Source organism: Saimiri boliviensis, chromosome 3 (assembly GCF_048565385.1).
Source record: "Saimiri boliviensis isolate mSaiBol1 chromosome 3, mSaiBol1.pri, whole genome shotgun sequence".
NCBI classification, from domain to species: Eukaryota; Metazoa; Chordata; class Mammalia; order Primates; family Cebidae; genus Saimiri; species Saimiri boliviensis.
In genome coordinates, this window is record NC_133451.1 from 36,848,762 (window position 1) to 36,874,261 (window position 25,500).

Genomic DNA, 25,500 nt, shown 5'->3' on the forward strand with positions numbered 1-25,500 from the left:
AGGGGAATGAAAACAACACACAATCTTATGAGCAATGAAGGATGGGTTGGATGGAACCCACAGAGGCTGGCCGAGATTTCAATTTCCTTACTGTAATGAAAACTGCATTTCCATTAACTACTGCAGTAGAAATTATTTACCAATGAGCACCTGTGATATCATCGTCCCATGGGTTATGTGGCGTGGACTGACTCCGCAAGGGGCGAGTACTAAAGCTTCTCTTCATTATCCCCCTCCTTGAAGCCCCAGGGATGCTGCCTGTGAGAAAAGGCAGAGCTTTTGTGTGCATGAAAAAGGAGGAGTAATTCCTAGTATCATGGTGATTTAAAAAATGATTCCTTGTCCTATTTTTCCATGACCTTTCTTTGCTTGATTTGAATTTATGATTTTCTGCCTGTGTTTCAGAGGATGCCAGATATCATCAATAAGAATAAACAGCAAACTTATTTTCCAAGTCGCTATATGCCTGGCAGTGAGTTAAGTGCTTTGTATATATTATTCCACATAGTTAGAATAGCCTGGTGTGCCAGAGATTGTTCTCCAGTACCCCCCCTTTCCTTCTTCCTTTACTAATATAATCCCACATTTTTCAGCCAAGCACATGACTTCCTGCCTTCAAACCACATATCACACCAGCCTCTCTTGCAGCTATGTGTGACCGTCACTGGGATGAAAGAGTTTTATGTGCAATTTTCAGGACACATCCTCGACAGGAGGGAACATACTACCCTCCTCTGTCTTTTAAATGCACACATCCTTCATTTTATTCTAAAAATTAAGATTTGGTATGGAGATTTTCTATATGATAACGGTTACTTGATGATAGACAAAGAAACCATCTATTCTAAGGTGACAATGCTAGAAATACAGAGGACTGAAACATGTCTTTAGAAATGTACAAGTACAGTTGTCCCTCAGTATACTCAGGAGATTGGGTCAAGGACCCTTGCATATACCAAAATCCACAAAACATGCCCTTTTGTTCACTGGCTGGAATGTGGACATAATAGCTGGACATGAGCAGCCCTCTCAGATTATGAGATGGAAGCCACTTGTTGAAGATGGTAACGCAACAAGAAGGAGCTTCAGGCCCTGATGACTGTGAGGGAGAATTTTGAATTTTTTGCAGCTGCAGCTGAACTTATCTTACCAGAAACACTCTGCAGGAAGGTAACAGAAGGAGGCATTGGAGAGCATGGGCTTTGGGGTCAGATGCACCAGGATTAAAATTCTTCTTCTTCTGTACTCACCAGTTTTGTGACCTTAGGCAAATAAATTAACCACCTTGTATCTGATTCTTAATTTGTATAAGTGGAAGTAAAACCTCATTGAATCGTGCGGTAAGTTTAGGTATATATGATATTTCTAAAATTTTCGGCATAGAACTTGGCACATGACAAATGCATGATACAATGTTCTAATAATGTCTATAATATTCTAATGATGTCATTAGAATATTATAGATGAGGAAACAAGCCTCAGAGGAGTTAAGGAATTTCTTCAAAGGCCACACAGATAAATGATTGAAGTCAGACCTGGAAGTCTCCAAAGCTTGTGATTTTCTGTGACATTGACCACCACGGATGCCCAGATGTCATCATGAAAAACAAGAACATAAAAGTTAGCTCTTTCTTAAGCTTGCTAGTTAACACACCCACACCCTCCCGACACACACTTTGTATGTGACTCATTCTTTGACTGTAAAATTATTATCTCTTACAAACAAATCTGCTGAAGTAGGAAGGTTTGTTTATTTGAACTAATATGCACCGATATTACCTGGTACAAAGCTTCTAGTAGGTGTTGTTGCACTTCTTTGACCTCGCAGGATCTCTGCATGATGACGCAATCCGCTGTCACACAATCACATTCTCCATTTCCTTCATTTCTATTGAGTTCATTTTCTATTTTCAGATGAGTAGAGCTCAGAGATATTACTCTCTAATGTCCCAAGTCTGTGTCAATGGTGTCCCTCCTACCCAGGCTTTCCATGGATCAGGGCCAAGGTGAATTGCTTTTACACCAACTGTGGGTTCAAGACAAAGAGGGTGATACCAGTGGGTCCTCAAGTCAAGGAAGATGACTGAACAAGGCTGTGAGCTCCATGAAGGCAGGGACTGTGTCTGTTTTGTTCACGGATGTATCCCTGCCCCTTATCCCAGAAGGGCTCCATCAGTATGTATTGAATGAACTTTGAATGAATGGGAGCTCTCAGGATCACCATGCAATAAAGAGTCATGGATTAAATAAACCATCAAGTTGATGTTAATCACTTCCCCACCAAGCCCAGTTACAGTGGACATTTGCCCAGCTTTGCCCCCAAGCACCCAATATTGTAAAGCACTCCAACTTCCCTTTAGGGAGTTTCACACTGTGGGTTGTGTTCTGGGGGTCAAAGTGGGGAGTGCTTGCCTTTAGAAACCAAAGGGGCCAGATGCTCTTTTGGGAACTTTGAACAACTGCTGCAAGAATGTGGATTGGTTGGAGGCCAATCACTGCAGGGCTGGAATAGCATATGGATCACATGCATCTGCTCTGAGCTTGGCCAGGCTAACTGCAGCCTCATCTTCACCAGCACTCGCAGGCCCTGCCCACTTTCCAGCCCTGGACTTCTAACCCTCCACAGATTCTGCTTTCCTGCAAGTATCTGGAATAGTCCTCCTATCCCTCTGTTTCATAAGAAAACATGCAAGCTAACTTGTTAGAGAGATTTCACAGATCATCTTTGTCTTCACCAACAGGCTTAAAGATTATTTGGTAAATTTTCAAATAGTAACTTAGGAGCAGCAGAGAGAAGTTACATTGTCAAGGCCATTATGTTTCAATTTGAAATATGGAGACTGAAGCTATTGGAGAAGGTGATAGTGAGTGGTTCTGATCCTAAAATGATTTATAGGATCAAAACTCTGGCACTGAAAAAGTTTGAGGGAAGTGAGTTGAAGGCTGGATCCAGGGCTAAATATGGTGCCAACACCTGCTTTTACAATTGCTGATGCATTTTTCTCATCAACAAAGAATGTATGCTGGCAGGTTTCTCACTCCCTTTTTTGCAGAGTGGTTATTGCTGTGCTGTCTCTTCACATATTGTGATGATTCTGGGTCATTTTCTCAAGTCTGAAACTGTGGATGTGGCAGTGACTATTTCCAGATAGAAAACAGTGGAATCCTGGAAAGAGCTGAAGAAACTATCAACTCCGATTTTGCACTTTGGTTCAAGTGAATTCTGAAAGCAGATCCTTTGCATGTCACACATCTAGAAACGGAACCAGGGGCTCATTCGACACTGTAATTGTTCTCCTCTAGGAAGAATGTACTTTTGTTACAAATTATATCTGAAAATATTCACATTGTGCTTTCTTTTTTTTTTTTTTTTAATCTTTGTGCTTCAAAAAGAACAATTTGAGAATCACGTTTTATATGCCACCTTTGATAGTATAATTCTCATTGGAGTAACTGGCTCCCTTCTTCCCTATCTCTTTCTGAACTTACTTTAAAAAAAAAACAAGATGGCTGGGAGGGATTACAGATGGCTCACACCTGTAATCCTAGCACTTTGGGAGGCCGAGGTAGGCAGATCACAAGGTCAAGAGATCAAGATCATCCTGGCCAACATGGTGAAACCCTATCTCTACTAAGAGTACAAAAATTAGCTGGGTGTGGTGGGGTGTGCCTGTAATCCCAACTACTCGGGAGGCTGAGGCAGGAGAATTATATGAACCGGGGAGGCGGAGATTGCAGTGAGCTGAGATTGTACCACTGCACTCCAGTCTGGGTGACAGAGCAAGACTGTCTCAAAAAAAAAAAAAAAGCAAGGGAGAAAGGCAGATGCGGACCAGAATATCACCTTTCCTACAGATAAAGCTGACACTAGAGGAAGTAGAAGATATCTGTAGGCAAATGGACAGGAAGAAGCTAGGCTATGTATGCCCATCACCAATCATCTAAGTCCCTCCCCTCTCCTGGGTGCCAGGAGTGAGGGCTGTAGGGAGCCTATTATGCCAGTGGACTCACACACCACAGGGAAGGGAACACCTGGAGCAGTGAGTGGCTGTGAAGTACCTTTGGCTTAAATGGCCAAGTCCATTGTAGGCCTTTTCCACTCATGGGCTTTGGTTTCTAACCCTCTTGCCTCCTCACTGTCCCTGGACACTCTCAACTGATCCAGAGGAAAGGCTACATAATGAAAAGGAGTGCCTGACTGGGTTTTGGGAGACTGGGACCCGGTTGAGGCTGGTGGGCCAGTCAGATCAGCATTGTGTCATGTATTCCTCCTTTGTCCTCTGAGAGTGTAGGAGAGGTCGCTCCCCCTTGCTAAAGCCAGTCTTGTGGTTTGGGTCCCCTCCGCCCACTCTGGGAACCTTGCCTTCTCATGAATATTCAATGTCTTTTCTTCTCAGCTGGGTTTTTTCTATAGGCTTTTAGGCTTACACAAGTCTTTCCCACTTAAAAACAATATCCTCACTTGTCCCTCATCCTTGCCAGCAATTTCCTATCTTTGTACTTTGTTTTTTTATAGAGAGACTCCTTTAAAGCGTTGTCTGCATGTATTGTCTGTGCTCGTTCACCCCACTAAGCAGCATAACCGGGCTTCTTCCCAGGTAACCCCCACAAAGGTGGCCAATGATCTTCATATAGCTCAATCCATTGGAGGCGTCTATTCTCGCTGTACTTCATTTCTCAGCACTAATTGGCCCTGTTGATCATTCCCTGCTTTTCAGAAATCTTATTTCTCATTTGTTTGCCTGACACAACACTTTCTTGGTTATCTGCCTTTGAAATTGTGTTGGTCTTCTAGCCAGTTATTTCCTGGAGTTCTTCAATACCCGGGTCCTCTTCTGTTTTCACTCTATTGGCTCTTGGTGAAAGAATCATTAGACTATTTGTTTATTCATTCAATAAATTTTTATTAAGTACCTATTATGTGGTAGGCACTCTTTTGGGTACTAATAATTTAACAGTTAAAAAAAAAAAAAAAAACAAATTCCCTGCTCTGGTGGTAGGAGAAGACACGGAATAAATAAATAAGCAAACAAGTAGATAATATATCAGGTGGTGCTAAGTGTTGTGAAGCAAAATAAAGCAGGGTGAGAGAATAAGAGGAGAGGTGATGTTATATTTGAGGTCAAGGTCTTAAAAGAAGTGACTAATTTTGGTATCAAGGTAATGTTGGCCTCTTAGAGTGATTTAGGAAGCATTTTCACCTCTGCTATTTTTTGGAAGCAAGATTCTTTTTCTTTCTTTTTTTTTTTGAGATGGAGTTTTGTTCCTGTTGCCCAGGTTGGAGTGCAATGGTGCCATCTTGGCTCACTGCAACCTCCACTTCCCGGGTTTAAGCAATTCTCCTGCCTCAGCCTCCCGAGTAGCTGGGATTACAGGCACGCGCCACTACGTCTGGCTAATTTTGTAGTTTTTGTAGAGATGGGGTTTCTCCATGTTGGTCAGGTTGGTCTTGAACTCCTGACCTTAGATGATCTGCCCGCCTCGGCTTCACAAAGTGCTGGGATTACAGGCATGAACCACCACACCTGGCTGACAAGGATCTTTTAAATGTTTAGTAGATTTCATCCATGAAGCCATATGGTCCTGGACTTTTCTTCACTGGGATGCTTTTGATTAGTAATTCAATATTTTAATTTTTTATAGGTCTGTTGTGATTTTCCATTCCTTCTTGAGTTAATTGAGGTAATTCATGTGGTTCTAGAAACTACTATTACATCTAGGTTATCTAATATGTTGGTGAAAAATTGTTCATAATAATAGTCCCTTACAATCTTTTTAATTTCTTTAAGGTTGGTAGTAATGTCCTCACTTTCATTTTCCAAGTTTAGTTATTTGTGTCTTCTCCTTTTTTTGTCAGTGTAGCTGTTAGTCAGGTTTTTTTTTTTTTTTTTTTTTTTGAGACAGAGTCTCACTCTGTTACCCAGGTTGGAGTGCAGTGGTGCTATCTCAGCTCACTGCAGCCTCTGCCTCCTGGGTTCAAGCAGTTCTCCTGCCTCAGCCTCCTGAGTAGCTGGGACTACAGGCATATGCCACCAAGCCCAGTTAATTTTTGTATTTTTAGTAGAGATGGGGTTTCACTTTGTTGGCCAGGATGGTCTCAATCTCTTGACCTAGTGATCCAGCGCTTGGCCTCCCAAAGTCCTGGGATTACAGGCGTGAGCCACTCACTGCGCCTGGCCTGTCGGTCAGTTTTTGAAGAGTGGCTGAGCATGGAGATACCTAGTGGCCGGGCATTCCTGGCAGGACGTCACATCATCCCAGCTAACATTTACGGAGAACTTCCTGTGTACCAGGCATTTATTACAGGGGCTTCACCTGGATGGTTCAGTAGAACAGCTATGATGATGATGATGATGATGATGATGATGATGATGATTCTTACTTTCCAGATGAGGAGACTATGACACAGAGAGGTGAACGAGCTTGCCCAAGATCCCATCACTATCAGAGGCAAAGCCAATAAGAGTCTGGCTCCAGGACCTGGTCTCATCTGTCCACTTTGACCTTGGCTAGGCATGAGTTCAGTGAAAGGAATTATTATGGTGACTAACGTCAAAACAGAGACAATGAAACAAAACCTCATTTCATGTGCCTCAATATGGCATTTTTTCTCCTTTAGAAATGTGTCATTTCCAGCTTGGAGTAACAAATGGTACAACCATTTTACAACCTAATTTTACTCTCCAGCTGGTTCCAAGATATTAATAACTAGGGCTAGGCCATCCTTGTCACATTTGGGGTTTTTTTAAAAAAAATCTCCAGCTATCTTCCAATGTATGCATTTTATAAAATATATTTTTCTCTAGTATTTTTTTCCTTTCGGAGGAAACAAAAGTATGTTTTAGCAGCATACAGTCCATATGCTTTTGATTTCCTCTCACTCAAGTCACCAAAATGTCGCTTCGTAAGAGCTATTTTATTCCCTCTTCAAACTCTCTTGAATATGAATTTTTAATAGTTCCTTCCTCTCAAACACTGAGCCGTGTTTTGCTGAGGGAAAGAATATCCAGATAGCATCAACGCTAGACTGTTTTAAAACTGACGCTGGGACTTTAATGGGGCTTGGTAAACGTGCTTCCTTGACCAAAGCTAAATCACAGGCCGATTCAGAAGCTCTGGGTACCTGATGGCTCAGGTGAAGGGGGTCATGGCCCCAAAGACACACACGAGTTTTTAATCAGGGCTCATCCTTACGTATCCCACAGCGGAGCTGTAAATCTTTTACCCTTTATAGGGGGAAAAAAAAAAGGTGAGTGGGAGAAAGAAATTTCTCTTGTCAGCTTGAGCTTTAAAAAGAAGAGGGAAGTACGGGGTGAATGGCTGTGTTTAAGCTCAGGCATATGTTGGAGGGGAGGAAATCAGACTGCGGGAGAAGCAGAGTGCTGATGCAGAGGGTCCTCCTGGCCTCAGAATGACCCGTGCGTCTCACCAGTTCCTGTAACAAACGCCACAGACGCCGCATGCAAAGAGCAAGTTCTGCAAGGAAGCTCTGGCATTGGGTGAAGTCAGCAAAATCAGGAGTGGTGCCGAGCAGCGTTTTCCTGTGTGAGGAGCGTTCATGTTCCTTTTCCATCCATCCATCCACCCACCCTTCCCAGAAATACTGGGGAAATCAGGCAGGAAGGATGGAGACGAAATGGAAATTGGATTCTCTGAGTCGCTGCCTCCGTCGTCGAAGGCAATGCTGATGGTCTGGTAGGAGCTGCCTGGAGTACTGTGTTGAGAAGGATTCTGAGGTCTGGTCTGTTTTTTACAGCAAGGAGTAGAATGGATCAGGGGTTCAGCTGCAGGCAAGATTGGAGGGAGTGCCAGCAGTCACTCGCGTGTTCAGAAATATCACACTGTGCCGTGTTCCCAGTCTGGGGCTGGTTAAATGGAGGAGATGAAGGAAGGTTTAGCCTGATGCCCATTCAAGGTAGATAAGCATGAGAAGAGCTGAGCTGACTTGGGAGGCAATGGTAGGGTTTTAGAATGAGACTTTGGCCTGGGCAGTATCTGCAGCTCTACCAGGAGAAAACACTAAACGCTCCAAGCCTCAGTTTTCATCATGTGTAAAACAGAATAAAAACACCTACCTTATAGGATTGGGGTGAGGACTGAGTGTAAAATAAAGGGTCTGGCTTGTAGTAATGTTTTATATTTTTTTTTCCTTTTTGTGAGACAGTGTCTCACTCTGTGGTTCAGGCTGGAGTGCAGTGGCATGATCATGGCTCACTGCTGCCTCGACCTCCTGGGCTCAGCTGATCCTCCCACCTCAGCCTCCCGGGTTGCTGGAACTGCAAGTGTGCACTATCAAGCCCAGATAATTTTTTTTTTTTTTTTTTTTTTTTTTAGACATGGGGCTTTGCCTTATCGCCAGGGCTGGGCTCAAATTATCCAATTTGGCTTCCTGAAGTGCTGGGATTACAGGTGTGAGTCACCACACTTGGCCTACAAATGGTTTGTATTTTTATAAACTATCCTCGGTTTTAATTTGCCTTTAGACTTTGGCGGCTATTCTCGATTAAGCAATATCTATTTTGTACTTAATAGGTAAAAAAGGTGACAGAAATATCTAAAATCTAGGGTGACAGAAAAGAGGTGCACAGAACAGAAAACCATGTGATCAGGGCCAGGTGGCCCGTTTCTACTAGACACCTGGGAAAGGTGAGAACATAAACCAGGTGAACGTTTGAGGAGGAAGAGTAAAGGGACTTCCCTTTTCCCAGCTCTAAACGTGGAATATTCCTCTCTTTTCCTATGTGAGTTTTTGTGCTCCTCAAAGGAGAGACCTAAATTCTGAGGAGTGGACAGGAGAAGGTCAAATGGCTGCTCACAAACAATACATCAGGCTGAGTGCGGTGGCTCACACCTGTAATCTCAGCTCTTTGGGAGGCTGAGGCAGGAGGATTTTTTTGAGGCCAGGAGTTGGAGGCTACAGTGAGCTACAGTGGGGCCCCTGCACTCCAGCCTGGATGACAGAGTAAGATCCTGTCTCTAAAACAAATAAAAACAAAACCAAAACAAAACCCCAGTGAATCAAAACCTTACGTCCTTTCTGGATTTACCTGTTTTGAAAAAAATTGTTGACGTTGCCTGTGGAGGAGAGCCGCTGAGAAGCAGGGTGAGGGGCCGTTTGCTTCTGCAGCTGCCTGACTGCGGCAGGCGGAGTACTCGTCAGGAAACCCTGCAGGCCAGGCCACACCACCAGGAGAAGCCAAAACAGAACAAGAAACGCTGCACAGCAGAAAACGGAAAAGTCCTATGTTGTTTAAAGTTTTTATCTTGCTTGTGGCAAGTCTGACGATTCAGTAACCACCACGGCTGCATTCGGCCGAGGGTTTCCTTCCCCAAAGCGGGAACTAGACCAATGGGTCGATCCGTCCCTCTGCCCAGCTCACTTTCCCGTTTCTGAAATGCATTTGGGACAAGCAGAGCTTGGAGCAGCCGCCCTGAGATTTTTTTTTTTTTTTTGAGAGAGTCTCGCTCTGTCGCCAGGCTGGAGTGCAGTGGCATGATCTTGGCTCACTGCAACCTCCATCTCCCCGGTTCAAGTGATTATCCTGCCTCAGCCTCCCGAGTAGCTGGTATTACAGGCGCGCCACCACACCCGGCTACTTTTTGTGTTTTTAGTAGAGATGGGGTTTCACCATGTTGCCCAGGATGGTCTCTATCTCTTGACCTCGTGATCAGCCCGCCTTGGCCTTTCAAAGTGCTGGGTTTACAGGAGTGAGCCACTGCGCCTGGCCGCCCTGAGATTTTTATCAGACTAATTCCAGTGAGAAGCGACAGAGTAAACCCAGCTGTTTAGGTTCATGGGTCATGCACTTCTGGGCATGAATCAGCTCTCTGCATCCTGATGTTGAAATAAGTTGAAAGAGTCAACAGGTTTCCCATTACTTGGTTAGTGGGAATTAACCAAGTTCCCATAGTAATGGGAACTCTTACTATGGTTAATGACAAAGGATCATGAAGACTGAGGTTTCCAGACCCTGCTGGGGATACAGTGGGCATCTGCCAGCCGCCATACTTTCTCTCCTGTGAACTCTCCTGCTCGGTTGTCTCCCTACTGTGTGCTCTGAGCACAGGTGGGGAGGACCCTAAACCAGGGAGCAGCAAAAGGAGGGAAAAGAGCAAAAAGCAAGGCGGAGTGGCAGGCCTGTGGCAAAACCTGCCAAGTGGTGTGGAGATGCTGCGTGTTCTCAGAACACAGTCGCAGAGTGGCCGGCGGCTGGCCTGGGTGTGGCTCCTGGGGGAGCTGCTGGGCTCCTCCACCGATGTCTGTTGCAATCTCACTTTCCTCATCTGGGAAACGAAGGCACTGGGGACTGTGGGGGAGTCTGTTTGCTCTGCCTGTCAATCGTTATTACTGAGGCTCACACATTATTGAAAAAGTCAAAGAATGTTTTAGGAAAACACATACTATAAGTATTTGCTCATTCATTCATGGGCTGATTTATCCTCTCATTGAAACTTCGTTTTTACACACTGATCTGTGCTGGGTGCTGAGGGTACCAAAACCAATAAGACTGGATTTTATGCGCTCCTGGGCTCTTGTGAGGAAGACAGATACATATGCACATCGTTCTAGAAAACCGATCTGCTTAGTATCAGAAGTGTGTGTATGCGCTCATCTCTGCCTGAAGTGTTGAGTGGCTGACAGGAGGGCCAGGTCTTGCAGGAGGAGTCAGGATGCCAAGTGGTGAAAAGGCATTTCAGAGGAAAGTCTAGAGCTTGCAAAAAAGAATTGCCTGACAGCCATGGTGAGGCTGAAAAAGAGTTCAAGCCAGCAGCAAAAGGCAAAGAAGGAAACATGGATTATCCTATTCTACAGCCGGGTGAGATTCCAGTTTATCAAGAGAGAAAAAGTCTTCCTTCTTCTGTACGCTAAGAAACGCTTGGGTCTTGCATTGAGATGGCCCAACACGGTTTACATGCCTCAGAGTAGCCCACTGATGCTTCTTTTCACCAGACCACGCCGAGGAAGGTATTTCTTGTTGCTGGTTCTCACATAGACCCTTGATAAAAGCCGAAGACTCTATTACGACTGTTGTGATTCTTACTCTTTACAGAGTCAAAGGCTCCTTAGAAAATAATAATATTTAGAATAATAATATTAGGAAATAATAATGCAGGAGGAAAATAATAAGCTGTCTCCCTGGAAGATGCACATAATTTGCTTAAAATTTCAGGGGTTTCCAGAACCACGCTCGTGACCCCTCATGCCCATGCTTGCGTTGCAGGTAAAGACTTCCCACCAGCCTTAGACTGTGGGGATAAGCCAGCCCAGACATAGAGCTTTATGGTGACCTGGCCTGATGTGGGCATTAAGTTTGGACACTGTCGAGGAAGAAATGTTACAAGGTGACCTTCTGTGTGCCGTGGCCAAGGTTGGGTGAGGGCAGAGTGTTGGCAAGTATCCTTTGCCCTGACTTCTTATGGCTTGATGGTCCTGGACCCGGGAAAAGCAGAAGCAGCTTTGTAGCTTGGCTTGTTAGTTGCCTGCCAAAGGAGCAGTAATCTGTGATGAGATCAGTGTTTGGCACACTGTGTTTTTTTTGCCATTTATTCGCTTGTTACACTCGAGTGTGTATACTGGTTTGTGTACTTTCTTTTGACTTGGGTTGGTGTATCAAGTAGAGCAGGAGGGGCGCAGAGATGATGGAGGTGGACCAAGACAATTCTCAGATGGAGAAGAGTGGAGACAGATGTGTGGGGAAGTGACGGGAGCCAGGGGTCACTTCCTTATAGCCATAGCTTTGAAAGGAAGCAGAATCCTTTCTCAGAAGGCTTTGGCAGGGCCAATACTAGAGGGAGGCCAGTGAGACATTGGTTGTGGGTACAAAATGCAAGAGGGTACCCAAAACTCAGGAATCAAGACAAATCAGATTTTAATGCAGTTTAAAAAATCAAAATGCAAAAAGTTCATAATGAATAAAACGTTAAAATTTTAGGTAAAGCCAGGATGCCCTCCTGCACTTGCAAGACTCTGCCTCACTTACTTTATCCTAATCCCCATCCTGGGCTTTCTTTGGAGCCAAGAAATGCATCCCCTCAAAGTCCCAAACTTGTATTTGACCAACACTGGTGAACTGCAGTAGAACCGGTACTGAGGCATTGCTGAGTTAGTTCTTATAGCTGTCCAGGAATAGTTCCAGGCAGCAGGAGCGCTGCTCAGGTCCAGCCTGCCCACCTTCGCCCAAGAAACGTTTGTTGGCAGTGACCCAAATCTTCCACCAGGTGGCACTCTTGCTCCAACCAGGTGCTCCTGAAAAGCGGCTTCTTAGCTAAGAGTGATTTAAACTAATTGCTACATTGCAGTTGTTTTTTGAAAGGACAGAAAAAATCCTGAGCAGGAATTGGGGTGAACAATGATGGGACATAAGGAGAATTTGAGAAGTATTCTGGAAAACCTGGAGCAAGGTAGGGCCTGATTAGTGACCGGACACAGGCTGTGCTGCTCTTCAGCAGGTGGGAAAAGGGAGAATTTTAAACCGCCTTTTATTCTCAAGTGCAATATAAACACGTGACATGGGAGAGAAATGTGAGATTAATGGTTTTCTGCAAAGTATATCCTGGTGGTAACAGCTCAGGCACTCGAGTCAGAAAGACCTGGAATGTTGGCTCCACCACTTCCTAGTTGTGATCTTGGATGAATGACTGGGCTTTGACAAGCCCAAGATTCTGCGTCTTTACATGGGGATTATTTTAGCTGCTCCTCCAGACTGCCATTAGAGGATTAAATAAACAAATGCACATAAGACTGTTTGCACGGTGCCTGGCACATAGTAAGTGTTCAACAAAGAAGAGGTGTTATTCTGGACTTTCAGGCAAAAGCCTGTGCAGCTAAATTCCTGGGCCTGGCTTCCTCTGGCTGTTACATTAATTAAGGAGGTGACCTCAGGGTGACCCAGAGAAATAACTTGATAATGAACCATGGCTCCAGGAGACTCAACCAGAAGAATTTCCCACCTGGATAGAGTTTCACAGGTGTGATTTTGAACCAGGAAATCAGGCTGGGTTCCTGAGGTCCTGAGCAGTACTATCTCACCCTCCGTGACTTGTACACATCTGACTACCAGGTGACTGATCCCACTTGCGCTGTGCATTGTTGTGGAAAGTATCCCTTTACAAGGATGCGTATCAGAACCTTTCCATTAGTCCAGTCAGTCTTCTTACTGTTCTGAACTTCTGAACTCACAAAGATGTCCTTACTATCCTTCAATAACAATGAGCTGTTAACAGTTCCTGTTTATTGAGGCTCACTTTATGTCAGTCACTTTAATAAGCGCTTTACAGACACAGGTTCATTCATGTCTCAAAACTACCTGGAGAGGTAAGCAAACCCATTTTACAGACAATTAAACTAGGACTTAAGGAAACTCAGAACCTTATTAGGGCTCCTTCAGCCAGGAATTGGTATAAACTTTGATCTGTCTGACTTCTAAATCAATCAGTCAATCAATCTCATCTATCATTGGCCTATCATCTGTCAGTTTGACAAGTTAAATACAACTATTCTGATCTAATTAAAGCAAAGTTTCGTAGAGACCTCTAGGGTCTATGGAAGTCTTTTTTTGGCCTCATTTGAGGTTTCTTTCTTGAAAATATAGAGAAATATTCATGGCTGCCCCTTTGTAGATTCAGACACACATAGCTCATGTATGTGACTATCTAAGTAGTATGTTCTTACCTGTGGGCATCAGGACCAAGATTATAGTCCATCTGTGTCCACTGCACTTCCGGGATTCCCCAGAGAGAGCTCACTTGGGAAGAGGATTGTCAGACAGTGTCATTCTCTGTCCTGCACTGAGCTCCCTTTGCTGGCCTAGGAAAAGCTAGCTGGCCAAAATGGAATCAATTTTCAATGGGCTGCAGTTGGACAAGAGAGGATGTGTCAGACAAGATCAGTTTGACCTTGGCCGCAAGAAAGAGCAGAGGGCATGCTATCTTCAAAGGAAAAACATCACTAGTCATTCAGGGAGGGAATCTGGTTTTCGCAGCTGGCGAAGACAGCTACAGGTCAAAAGTTTGGAGGCTTCTTCATGAATATAGTTCCCGGCGTCACCTGAGGAATCGGTGTAGATAAGCAGAGGTTCCCACTTACAGCATGTTTGATTTCTTTCCCCCCATGTAGTTTATTACCTCTAAGTTTATCCTGTAGCTCGACTCAGACTAATAAAATTTTCTCTAGTACAGAAGGTCTATAGAGGATCTACTTTATTAGATTAAGTGGGTTTTAATTAGTCAATTAGAGAACAGGTTCTTCTCTAGAACTTAAAAACGATTTTGTCAAATTATTTCAATGAAAATATGGTTGCCTTTATTTAGTGACTAAAAAAAGTCACTCATAGTTTATATTGTTACAAATTAAGGTCAATGAGGTTTATGGATTAAGAGACAAGAAACAATAATGTGTTTTTCCTTCACACGTAAATAAAAGGGGCCAAACTAATATAATAACATATGGAATCACTGCAATTTTCTTGGAAAACGGATGTGTGGAAAGACATTTACCATGGGCTTTCTTTGGAGCCAAGAAATGTGTCCCCTCAAAGTCCCAAACCTGTATTTGAACAACACTTGCGAATTTCAGTTAACTTAGTACCGGGGCATTGCTGAGTTAGTTCTTGCATCTAGAACTCACTTCACTAGAATGACTGCACATTCAAATGGACAGAGGCTCAGATGAAGGGGCCAAATCTCTTTTCTTCTCAGTTTCCAACAGAGGACTGACATGGGTCTTTGATCAACCTATGTTTACTGATTGGAATTAAAATCCAGCACGTAGATTCTCCTTTATTTGACTCCTTGAGATGAAAAGGCCCCGTCTTCTGACCTTTTCATTCACTATCAGCACTAGCTCCCTCTTCAGAAATGATAGCCCAGGAGCCCAGGCTCAGAGCCACTACAAAGGGGTCAGTGCAGAAGGAGTTGAAGTCACAGATTCTATCACCTCCTTCTTTTCGTATGGACAGGGGAGGAGATTCGTAGCCTCAGCTGGGCTGCAGGTCAGACAAGTGGGGTGGACACTCTTTCATTGAGCACCTGCTGTAGTAGATCAGGATCTTTGCATTCACTCTCCCATTTAATCTTCGCAAAAGTTATGGAAACACCGACATCACTTCCATCATCCCCATTTAGGGATGAGGAAACCAAGTCTTAGTCAAATAACTTGCACAAGGGAAGAAGCTGGGATTTAAATGCAGGACTTTGGAAGAATGATGTCAAACTTCCTCTCAACAGCAGAGATTCATGCAGCCAGCAGGGGAGCTAGGGCTCACCTTAAAATGGAACTAAGTGTTTGCAACCTTTGAACAAGGGCATTTTTAGGGAATTAGTGGACAAGGGGTTGATCTGGCAGGCAGCCTGCCAGAGAGCTGGGAAATGCAACTGGCTTGGGATTGATCAATCCATTTCAGGTTTCAGTATGTTTTTTCCCCTTCAAATCCATCTACCCAAAAGTCCTTAGAAAATAGGAAGGGACTCGAAAAGAACGATCAGGATGGAAGACACTAATTTATTCTTTTGCATTTATTTTAAAGGGGCCTTATCTAAAGCTCTCTAGATCCACTAAAGCCTTATGTAGGAAGATGGGTGAGTCTCAAGCTCTTCAATCAGAAAATTATTTCCATAAGAGCCAAAAGAGTCCAAGAATTTCTCAGCTCCGTTTACATTTGCAAAAAGAAAATCTTAGGCTGAGCATGGTGGCTCGCGTTTGTAATCCCAGCAGCTTTGGAGGCTGAGGTGGGAATATCACTTGAGGCCGGGAATTCGAGGCCTGCCTAGGCAACCAAATGAGACCTCCTCTCTACAAAAAATAAAAACAACAGCATTAGGCAGGTGTGGTGGTGTGCACCTGCAGTCCCAGCTATTTGGGTGGCTGAGGCAGGAGAAATACTTAAGTCCAGGTGGTCAGAGTGACAATGAGCTACGATGATACCGCTGCACTCCAGCCTGAGTGACAGCAATGCTCTGTCTCAAAAACGTAAAAATGAAAGAGAAAGAAAGAAAAATTCATTTCTCGATCCAACTCCCTTTTCCCTTTACTGACCTTAACTACATGTCTGTTTGTCATCTTTTCAGCTGGTTTGTGTGACCCTTTTTAACTGGCTTGTGTGCCACGAATGTCTTGATGAAGGTGCTTGTCTTCGCTTCTTGTACAGTCATCGGACAAGGAAGAACGATCTCTGGGCCCAAGGTAGGGTTAGGGAGGGGGATTCAGTTAGACATTCATGAAGACAGAGCCCTGTGGTAAGATGGGAGGAACTTAGTGTCCAGCGGGAGACACACAGGCCTCTGCCGTCCGGGACTCGTGCATCATCTCTGGGTTCCTCCAGGAGCGAGCCTGATTAGGATCCATTAGAAGCTTCTCTTTGCACCCAGAATCTCTCCTGTTAAATCCAGCTCCTTGTGTGCTGTTAATTGTAAGGCTTTACTATTTGCCAGGGAGACCTCAGGTTTTTCATTGATTAAAGAGAAAGACTCCTTTGACACTAAAAGGAGGAACATTTAAATTGCCAGGTGATTTAACGCAATTATTTCTCCTTGGTCTGGCGGGTTGAAATGAGCAAAGGAGTGCAAAGGATTCTAGGAACTTACGTAAATCGAGCCAGTTATTTTCTCACTAGCAGTCAGCAGATTGGGGATGCTCACTGGGGAGACAGATGAGGCTTCCTGCGGCAGTGTTAAGTGCATTAAAAAAGAGCAACTCAAAGAAATAATTCCCAGTGCTTTCCAATTCGTTTGTCACCTGGAAAGTTTCTGTTTGTTTATTTTTAAAACTCATTTTTCACCATCGTGTATTGACCTTCCATTGGGTGCTTTTGAGGAGCCTCCCTGAGTTTGTTTGCTAGGGCTGATGAAATGAAGTCCAGCAAACGGGGTGGCTTAACAACAGAAATGTATTGTCTCCGTTCTGGAGGCCGGGAGTCCAGAGAGCAAGGTGACTGTGGGATTGGTTCCTTCTGAGAGCGGTGAGGGAAGGACCTATTCCAGTCCTCCTTCCTGGCTTCTGATGATTTGCTGGCACCTTTGGTGGTCCTTGGCTTGTAGACACATCGCCCTGATCTCTGCCTTCGTGTTCACCTGGCATTCCCCCTGTGTGCAAGTCTGCGTGTCCATATTTCCTCCTTTTTATGAGAACACCGCCAGACATACTGGATTAGAAGCTACCCTACTCCAGTATGATCCCATCTTGAAACGAATTATAGACAGTCCCCAACCTAACAATGGTTCCACTTACAATATTTCTACTTCATGATTATGTAGAATTGGCATGCATTCAGTACAGTGCTCAGTAAATCACGTGAGGTATTCAACACATTACTATAAAAGAGGCTTCGTGTTAGATGATTTTGCTCCAGTGTAGATTAATGTAAGCGGTCTGAGAATGTTTAAGGTAGACTAGACTAAACTATGGCATTCAGTAGATTAGTTATATTAAAGGCATTTTTGACTTACCAGTATTTTCAAGCTATGATGGGATTATCAGGCCATAACCTCATGGTAAGTTCAGGAGCATCTGTACATTTCCAAATAAGGTCACTGTCTGAGCTACATATGAATGTTAGGATACAGTCCCACCTATAACGCTTCTGGAGCCCTTCTCTATCACTGGCTGAAACCAGCTGGATGACATGTGGACATCCACCTTCTCGCTTCTCACAGAGGGACTCACAAGCCTGGGTACAAAATGGAAACCACCCGGAAGATTTTGAAAATACCCGAGATGCCCAAGAGGATTCCCCCTAGCATGTGCAGGGCCCTGGGCAAACATTGTTTGCTGGGGCCTTTATCTATAAAGATGATTAGAAAATGCATTACAAAATTCATGGGCCCATATGAGATATAGCGATACATTGAAGAAAAATTAGAATGGGTAGAGGAGAGTTACTTACGTATTTATGTGTTGTCCAGTTAGTGCACACAGAGACTCTTTGAGGGGTCCAGACAGAATCTCTTTCTGTTCTTCACCAGCAAATGCACCATTCCTGATTATTTATGTATCTCCTACTGTAAGAGAAATGCAGCGACACTGTTGTTACCATGCTGGGGCTCTTCAGAACAGTTTGAATTGAAAGAACAGATTTTGTTTCTGCTTTTCCTCAATACTGTTAGTTTGAGGGTTGCTTCATTGTTAAGGGTGAACTGTCTCATCTGGTGTGCTGAATGTCATAGTTTAATCTACCTTAAACACTCTCAGAACATTTACATTAGTCTATATCAGCTCTCAAGAATCTTTTAAAGGTGCTTTCCCCTTGGTGAACAAAAAAATGCAAGTCTTTCCCAGTATGGAAGAAAGTGTGAAGGATAATTCGTTTTTTGGTTTTCTAGCACAAATGTAGGATACTGTCGTGGTTTGGCTGGGTCCCCACCCAAATCTCATCCTGAATTGTAATTCCCATAATTCCTACATGTTGTGGGAGGGACCTGGTGGGAGATAACTGAATCTTGGGGTGGGTCTTTCCCATGCTATTCTCATGATAGTGGATAAGTTTCATGCGATCTGATGGTTTTATAAAGGGGAGTTTCCCTCCACAAGTTCTCTTTGCCTGCTGCTGTCCATATAGGACTTGACTGGCTCCTCCTTGCCTTCCGCCATGATTGTGAGGCTTCCCCAGCCACGTGGAACTGTGAGTCCATTAGACTTCTTTCCTTTATAAATGACCTAGTCTTGGGTATGTCTTTATTAGCCTCATGAGAGCAGGCTAATACAGACACCTTCCAACCATGTTCTGAACCCATCAGGCAGTAATTAGTGCCTTCCCAAGATGTGATATCTTCCCATTGGAACTGCATTCCTGCCTGCCAGGCAGTACCACCAGCCCATAGGGTAGTGGCTTGCGGAAAGAGTGAGGAGAGCAGGCCTCTTCCCACAAATGTCTACCCTCATCAGGCATGGCCTGAGACTGACAGTGACTGTGATTCCTTACCACATCTGGGAGAGATGAGAGGACACTGATCCATGGGGTCCGTTTGCCTTTAGAAGCAATGGGCTGGACAACCACCTTGGAAGACTGTGAAACCTGTGGCGGGCGCGGGTGGCTGCGATCGGGCAGACACAGTTAATGTCGCAGCCCTTACTGCTCAGACTGGAGGATCTTAGGAGGGTCCCAGCATAGAGCACAAAAGCCACGCACAACTCACTCATGTGAATCAAGAGGGGGTCTTCGGTGGATGGTCTGTAGCCAGGGTCCTGAACATGCCCTGTGCTCCATGTAAGTAAGCCATCCCTAATCAGCACCACTGGTGGCCTCACCTCTCAAGCAAGAAACATTGCTCTGGGCAGTGGGAGTGGCCCAGGCTGCCCTCCTAGTACCATGGTGGTCACAGGCGTCATGACTATTGCAAAGACACGAGTCACCAAGCTCTGTAGGTACCTGCATCCTGATCCTCACTCAGGGCACCCCAGGGATTACTCTGACAGTTCCTGCAGGTGTAGGCACGGATGTGCAACCTGGAAAATTTCAAGGAATGTGCCCCAGGACACAGACTAGGATAGGTCAGCTCCCTTCCTGAGTCTAGAGGCCATTCTAATGACGAGCCCTAAACCCAGGAGATTCTTATCTATGGGGCTGGGGCATGGCTCCCCGAGTATATGTATGAAAACGTCCTCACATGACTCTCCTGTGCAGCCAGGTTGAGAACCACAGTGATCTCGCTCACTGACTCTCCTGTGAGGTTTGGAATCACCTGGGAGGTTTAATACATTCCAAGCCTGGAATAAATTAATAAATAAGAAATTCAAAGCCTGGAATAACTTCTAAGCCACTCCCTGACTTCTGACTTAATTGGTCTGGGATGGAGCCTAGCATGGGGATTGGGGAATCAATGAACTCTCATTTGAGGTGGTTTTTTAAAACCTCCCCTGGTTCCCTACATCTGATTGGCTCTTATTTGCACACTTAGCTTGGAAGGCCCCTGGATGCTGGTTTTGTGGGAGAGATTCCCCTTGCCCACCCTTTCATTGCCCGATTGGCTTCCCTGGCCCCACAGGTGGCATATTCTTCAAGTCAACCAGTGTGGCAGTCGGGAGGGCTAGGAGGCATGGGGACAAACTTTAAACTTTCAGCAGGGTGGAAACACTGGGCCTGTGGTCACACCTGGTCAACAGTCCTAAATGTGAGTGTGAAAAATCAGAAGAAACAAAGTGCTGGTCTCTGGTCTCCACACACCTTCTTTTTTTTTTTTTTTTTTTTTTTTTTCTTTGAGCCAGTTTTTCTCTGACACTCAGGCTGGAGTGCAGTGGCAAAATCACTGCCCACTGCACCCTCGACCTCCTGGGCTCAAGCAATCCTCCTACCTTAGCCTCCTGAGTCACTGGAACTACAGGCGTGAGTCCCTGAGCCTAGCTTTCCAACCCCTTTCAGAGGCTTTCTACTTCTTAGGCTGGAGTACAGGCTGACTTTCTCTGACTCCAGGGTTAGGCAAATGTGAAGCCAAGGGGTGAACACGGAGCTGCTGCATCCATGGAGGGTCCATTTTATTTGACAATGTACGTTTGGAAAGTCAAGTAAACTTACTGACTGGAAATGCAAAACCTTATTTTAATATTACAATATATGAGAATATTGTAAACAGTATGCATAATTTGCATAATTTAAAATGAAAATCAATGTCTTTTTTTTTTTCCTTTCTGAGAAGAAGTCTCGCTCTTGTCCCCCCAGATTGGAGTGCAATGGTGTGATCTAGGCTCACTGCAACTTCTGCCTCCTGGGTTCAAGCAATTCTCCTGTCTCAGCCTCCCCAGTAGCTGGGATTATAGGCGCCTGCCACCATACCCAGCTAATTTTTGTAGTCTTAGTAGAGACGGGGTTTCATTGTGTTGGCCAGGCTGGTCTCGAACTCCTGACCTCAGTTGATCCACCTGCCTTGGCCTCCCAAAGAGCTAGGATTATGGACGTGAGCCACTGCGCCCAGCCTATGGTTTTTATTTTCAGATACAGGGTCTTGCTCCATCACCAAGGCTGAAGTGTAGCGGTGCAGTCCATGGCTCACTGCAGCCGCAAACTCCTGGCCTCAAGCAATCCTCTTGTCTTGGCCTCCCGAAGTGCTGGGATTATAATCATGACCCAACACACCTGGCCAGTCTAAGACATTTTCTGCTTGCACTGGATGTTTCAGAACAGGCATCTCCATTCACATTTATCTTGCATTAAGAGTTGTTTGTTAAAAAAGCTTGAGACCCACTGGAACGAGAAGGTTCAACCAATTTCTCTGTGATCTCAGTGAATCTGAATATGTTTTTTCTCTGCTAGGGCTGTTCTTCTGTCACTGGGTTACCTGAGGAACTCCCATTTGCCCCTCAAAGGCCACCTTAGATTTCTAGCACAGCTTTCTTTCCCTGTCCGTTAGAGGTTATCACCACCTACTCTGTACTGTGCATAGTACATATCTGCATTCATGCTTATTCTGCATTGGTGAATTTATTTATGTGTCTTTTTCATCTACAAGACTGGATACCCTTTGAGGGCAGGAATTATACTTCATACATTGTTCTTCCCCATCTTAGCACCAGGCCTGGCATAGGGCAGATCTCAACAAGTGTTTGTTGATTAAAAGCCATGCTTTTCTTTACTTCTTAAACAATAACTGAAAACTGAAAAATCCCAAATACTCCAAACCGCTGCTAGTTGAAATCCAAAAGGAGATTATTGGAGCTTTTTTCTGAGTCAGCTGTGTGACTCTCAGTATGCCCAGAAAACACAGGAGTTGCCGTGGCAGGGGCGTTGGTTAGGGAGGGGTTGTCACTCGAATCTGGAGCCCTGGGGAAAGGGAGAGAGGAGGACATGGAAGCAGGGACAGTCCAGCAGCTGGCCCAGCTGTGGGCCCTGTGGTCTCCCCTCCTCTGCCCCTCCCGCGCTTTTGGGACAGCCCTGTACTTACGGCCAGTTGGACAAGCCCTAGCATTGTTCGCCTCCAGTGTAGGGTCAGAGGCCTTGCAGGAATGGCATGATTCTGCTTCCTTAAATAGTGACTTGGGAATGAAATGAGTAACCATGTCTTTAATTAGCCATACCCCAGAGGCCCGGAGGGGGTTGGTAAGTGGTGGGCTCCCAGCCAAGATCAGCACTCTGTGGCTGGTATTCAGTCCAGGGAGGCTTAGGGGGATGTTTTATTGGCCTCTCTCCCTCCAGTGGTCCTGTCGGTCTCTGCTCCCTGCCACTCCCCTTTCCGCATGATGGGCTTTTCGGCACTGACAGAGGAAAGATGGGAGGAAAGAGGCGAACCCATTCTGCACATCTATTAGGTTGGTGTGAAAGTAATTGTGGTTTCGGTCATTGATCAATTTTGCATTTACTTTTGCATCAACTTGATACCGTGGGCCAGCCTCTGTGCCCAGTGCTGGGAAGGGCAAAGTTCAGAGGTCAGAGAAGGACTAAAATGTAACCCAACAAAAGCATACAGACCCAGAGCCGTCAAAGAAAGAGGGAACGAAAGATATTTCAGAAAAATTTAAGTTCCTTGTATTCTCAAACTCTGTAAATAGAGTCCACACGGGCAGTCCAGGGCGACCCTTCCCTTTTGTGTCCACTTTTGAGTCTGCCCTGGCACTCAAAAAAACCCCAGAAAACTGGCCTGGCCTGTGCGCTTTTCCCTTTACCCTTGTAGAAAGAGAGAAAATCTTTCGAGCCTGAGTCCACAGGCTTTTCGTCTCCACTAAATATACTTCTTTCCTTCTGTCCCTTCAGTTTTCTTTCCTCAGCCCTTGATGCTATATTACAGAGAGGAGTAATCTCTACCCGCAAGGAGTGATAGAGTGGCAGAGACCATGGGAAGAGGCCTCTTTACATGGTGATGAGAGAGGAGACAGGCTGGGGATACTCAAGAATTTTGGTCCTGTCTCTTATACTCACACAGTGCTGAAGTGGGGATGGACTCGAGCAGAAGCACAGAGATCTGCGGAGTCTCCCCAGGATGCTGAGGTCTCTCCCCAGAGACAAGGTGCCTGTGTGGAGATTTGAAGGAAGGCCAGGAGTTGACTGAGAGACCAGGAAAGAGGGATTTCCGTTTAAAGGGAATGACATAGGTGAAGTCATTTGGATAAGTCAAGAGTTAGGTCCCCCATCCACTTTGCAGCTCCTGACCTCCAGGCTTTCCAGAACTGTGGCCGCGTGGGAGGCTCAGGATCCCTGCCTTTCAGCTGTAGGCAGGGCAGGGCAATGTAGGGTACAGTAGGGCAGGGAAGGGCAGGGCAGAGAATGGTAGGGCAGGGCAGTGTAGGGTATGGCAGGGCAGGGTAGGGCAGGGCAGTGTAGGGTATGGCAGGGCAGGGCAGGGAAGGGCAGGGCAGAGAATGGCAGGGCAGGGTAGGATTGGGCAGGGTAGGGTAGGGTAGGGTAAGGCAGGGCAGGGCAGGGCAGGGAAGGGTAGGGCAGAGAATGGCAGGGCAGGGTAGCATTGGGCAGGGTAGGGTAGGGTAAAGCAGGGCAGGGCAGGGCAGAGTAGGGTAGGATAGGGCAGGGTAGGGTAGGGCAGAGCAGGGTAGGGTAGGGCAAAGCAGGGTAGGGTAGGGCAGGGCAGGGCAGGACAGGGTAGGGCAAGGTAGGGCAGGGCAGGGTAGGATAGAGTAGGGCTGGCTTTGCCCAGATCAACTTTGGTAATCTTAAAAAGGAGGTAGAAAGCCTTACTATAAACAAGCTCTCTCAGCTGCCTCTTTATTGGATCCACCAGTCCTCCAGAGGTTTATTCTTAAGTTACTGTTCAGTCTGGGCTCAACCTGTCCTTATTTCTTCACTGCCACTACCTCTTGCTTCACACACTTACTTGTGCATCTGAGATTTTAAATAATATGGTGTGCTAGAATGTCTGATGCTCCGGTGTGTGGGAATGGTGATGCATGTGCCAATAGAGCAGCAGGAATTCTACAAAGCTCTCTCTGGAGACACAGTGTGGTTCCTGTACCAGCAGCATCAGAATTACCCGGGAGCATGTTAGAAATGCATGCTTTGGGGCTCTATCGTAGACCTGTGGAACCCGTGAGGTGGGACCCAGCAATCTGTGTTTTAACAAGCCTCTGACATGCTCAAATGTTGGACATGCTCAATTGATCTAGAAGGCTGTGTAATGCCATGGAATTAGCCTGTGATGAACAGTACTGAGCTCCTGGGTTTGCAGATTCCAAGGCACAGGAAACACTGTTTATTTAGGGGGCTTCTTCTCTGAATGGACATAAAAGCATTCTTCGCCCTTTTCCATGAGCACTGTCAGCTTGAAAAAATGCCAGATGTGAGGCATGGTGGCTGACGCCTGTAATCCCAGCACTTTGGGAGGCCGAGGTGAGGAGATTGAGACCAGCCTGGTCAACATGGTGAAATCCCATCTCTACTATAAATACAAAAATTAGGCGTGGCGTGGCGGCGTGTGCCTGTAGTCCCAGCTACTCAGGAGGCTGAGGCAGGATAATAGCCTGAACCCGGGAGGCAGAGGCTGCAGTGAGCTGAGATCGTGATATTGCACTCCAGCCTGGAGACAGAGCGAGACTCTCTCTCTCAAAAAAAGCCAGATGTGCTGCATAGGAGGGAGACTTCTGACTTCTCAGCAGGTAAATGTACCTGACTCCAAGGATGGGAGAAAGTGGGGCTTCAAAAAATGCAAATAAGGCTTCCAATGGCTGCAGGTGACCAGCACTGGAAGTGTTCCAGCTCTGAGTGTACCAAGTGCATTGCTGCCTTCAGTGCTGGCTCTAGGACAGACCCCGCCTGGCCCCTCCCTCCCCTTCTCAGAAGCTGCTACGCAGAATTCTTCTCCAGCTTGGAGCTGCACAAGAGGAAATGGACTGTAACAGTAGGAGAAATTGAAATTTACTATAAGGGACTTTCTGAGGGCAACGCCTGGAACAGATTTTCAGAGCAGGTTGCACAATCTTTTCTGGACATCTCTCCCCGGGGCTGCAGGGCATTATGGTTCATGCTGGGGCCTGAATTGAGCTCAATCCTGGCTTTTCTGTGATTTAGCTCTGTGATCTTGAGAAAACTACTTAACCTCTCAGTGCCTTCATAGTCTTTTGTTTTTATTTTTATTTTTTTTTTTACAGATAAGAGTCTGGCTATGTTGCCCAGGCTGGTCTTGAACTCCTGGCCTCAAGTGATCCTTCCACCTGAGCATCCTGGCTCAGCCTCCCAAGTAGCTGGCATTATAGACATGAGCCATGGTGCCCTGCAGCAGGGCCTCCATGTTCTTGATCATAAATTGGGAATTACAATAGCAAGACACTCACAGGCATTTGAGAGGATTACATTAGATAAAGCATCCCAAGTAAGCACTAACCCAGCACCTGGTCTGTAAGTGTTCACTAAATATCAGCTATTAGCCACTGTCTGTGCCTAACGTAGTACAGACATTCAATTTAATACATGCTTGCTGGGTGAATGATGGATCCACAGTTCCTGTCTGAAGCTGCTAGAAGACCGTCAAAAACATATTCTGCTGCTATACTGGATCCCCTTACATTCTGAACAATTAAATTACCAGGGAGTGGTCCTGATTCCCAAGGCTTAATGGAACTCTGCAGGTATT

General features: G+C 45.5%; 1 long non-coding RNA gene across 1 annotated transcript in view; it reads left to right on the top strand.

Moving 5' to 3' along the window:
• Positions 1-7,513: 7,513 nt before the first annotated feature.
• LOC141583982 (uncharacterized) overlaps positions 7,514-25,500 on the top strand; it is a 63,842-nt gene continuing 45,855 nt past the window's right edge. Inside the window, exon 1 of the long non-coding RNA XR_012516819.1 lies at positions 7,514-7,695. This is a non-coding gene — a long non-coding RNA (uncharacterized LOC141583982). The remainder of the gene's footprint in view (positions 7,696-25,500) is intronic.